The 2543-nt window shown below is 42.2% G+C and overlaps 1 protein-coding gene across 1 annotated transcript in view; it reads right to left on the bottom strand.

The window, feature by feature from the left end:
• The window catches only part of Rnf168 (ring finger protein 168), a 25064-nt gene that overhangs the window by 1935 nt on the left and 20586 nt on the right, over positions 1-2543 (bottom strand). The window lies entirely within an intron of this gene.

Genomic DNA, 2543 nt, shown 5'->3' with positions numbered 1-2543 from the left:
TTGAGACAGGGTTTCTCTGTATAGCCCTGGCTGTCCTGGAACTCACTCTGTAGACCAGGCTGGCCTTGAACTCAGAAATCCGCCTGCCTCTGCCTCCAGAGTGCTGGGATTAAAGGTGTGCGCCACCACTGCCCAGCCATAATTCTTTCTTCATTCTATTTTTTTTTTTTTTTTAACTTGGTGTGCCAAGTAAGATCAGGACAAGTCATTTCATTGACATGGAAACCTACAGTAGCTTTAATTATGTTTAACATATGGTCAATAGCTGGCATCTGGACTTGGCCTCTTTCACCTTACAAAGTTCTGGTCCAGCGTGTGTTGACCTGTACCTGCTATGGACCTTCTCTGACATTATAAAGATTTTATTTTTAATTATGTGTATATATTGGGGAGGAAGGGGGGAATACATGACCATGAGTGCAAATGTCCAGAGTCCCTGGAGCTGGAGTTATAGCAGTTGATGTAAATGAACCAGTCTTGGGCACTCCAGAAGAGCAGTGAGTGATCTTAAAAAAACCAAGAAATCTCTCCAGCCCTTCTTATTTTAATGATGTGTCTACAAAGACCTATTCTGAGGAGAATTTTTTGTTTTTTTGGGTTTTTTTTTGGTTCTGTTTTTCCTGAGACAGGGTTTCTCTGTGTAGCCCTGGCTGTTCTGGAACTCACTCTGTAGACCAGGCTGGCCTAGAACTTTAGAAATTCGCCTACTCTGCCTCCCCAGTGCTGGGATTAAAGGCATGTGCCACCACAGGTGAGATGTCTTTTTTGAGATAGGGTCTGACAGTTTAGCAAACTGATGTGAGACTCTTGGACAAGAGATTCTGCCACCTTAGCCTTCCAAGTACCAGGACTACAGTCATATGGCACAGTGCTTCAAGTTTCTTTGTTTCTGGTTTTGATGTGTATCAAACCCAGGACCCTTGCCACATGCTGCGCTAGTGCTCTACTTCTGACATCCAGAAAAAAATTTAAATGTAAAACTTTCCACACAAGGCCTTACAAGGGGAATGGTAACAAGATTATTACAATATTTAAAAATCAGAGTGAGTTGGGAGTGGTGGTCTGTCTTTAAACCCAGCATGTGGGAGGCAGACAGGAGGGTCTGTGACTTCAAGGCCAATTTGGTCTAGACAGTGAGTTCCAAGACAACTGATTAAGACCTGACTCAAAAAAACCCCAACCAAACCCCAAAATAAAGAAGTTGGGGGTGTAGTTCAATTGCAAAATGCTTGCCTATCATGTAAGAAATCCTGGATTCAAATCCCAGCAGCACATAAAACCAGGCATGGTGGCCGGGTAGTGGCGGTGCATACCTTTAATTCCAGCACTTGGAAGGCAGATTTCTGAGTTCGAGGCCAGCTTGGTCTACAGAGTGACAAGCCGGGATAGTCAAGGCTACACAGAGAAACCCTGTCTGGAAAAACCAAAACCAAAACTGGGCATGATGATATCCATCCAGAACTCCAACACACAGGAAGTGTAAGGTAAGATCAGTAGTTCAAGGTCATCCTTGGCCATAGACAAGTAGAAAGCCAGTCTAGGCTATGTGAGATTCTGGCTTTTTTCTTTCTTTCTTTTCTCCCTTCCTTTCTTATTTTTCTTTTTTAAAGATTTATTTATTTATATGATTATACTGTAGCTGTCTTCAGACATACCAGAAGAAGGCATTAGATGCTTGTGAGTCACCATGTGATTGCTGAGAAATTAACTCAGAACCATTAGAAGAGCAGTCAGTGCTCTTAACTGCTGAGCCATCTCTCCAGCTCCCCTCCCCCCATCCTGGCTTTTTATTGTTGTTTTTTGTTTAATTTCTTTCTTTTTTAAATATTTTATTTATACAAGTACACTGTAGCTGTCTTCAGACACACCAGAAGAGGGCATCAGATCCCATTACAGATGGTTGTGAGGCACCATGTGGTTGCTGGGATTTGAACTCAGGATCTTTGGAAGAACAGTCAGTTCTCTTAGCCTCTGAGCCATCTCTCCAGCCTGTTTGTTTAATTTCTTAACCCACAAAAGGTTTTCATTGATAAATAAGATATACTAGCAAGCTGAATTATTTGTAGATTAAGAGAGAATTATTAAAAAACTTTGTAGCAAGTATGTTTCCCTTCCCCTCCCTTCTCCTTCCCTTGGTGATAGGGATCAAAGCCGGAGCTCACTCTATATAGTCTGTATTACACTTCCAAAACCACAAGCCCTGGTTACCCTACCATTCCTAGACAATACCTGTGTTTTCTCTCAGTGACAGAGCCACAACTATTATTACTAGTACTGTGGTTTGTTGTCTACATTCAACATTAAAAGAAACACTAAATGAGAGACTAGCAAAAATACACACTTTCTTTTACCTAGCTCTTAGGCAGGGTTGGAGAGATGAGTCAGTGGCTAAGAAAACTGGCTGTACATCAGAGGACCTAGACTGAATTTCCAGCACCCACATGACAGTTCACAGCTCTCTGTAATTCCAGTTCCAAGGGAACGGTTGCCCTCTTCTGGATTCCACAGGCACCACAAACAGACATACATACATACAAGCAAAA

This window comes from Mus caroli, chromosome 16 (assembly GCF_900094665.2).
Source record: "Mus caroli chromosome 16, CAROLI_EIJ_v1.1, whole genome shotgun sequence".
NCBI lineage: Eukaryota > Metazoa > Chordata > Mammalia > Rodentia > Muridae > Mus > Mus caroli.
Note: the sequence above shows the minus strand (reverse complement) of the source record. Positions and strands in the feature narration are given on the sequence as shown.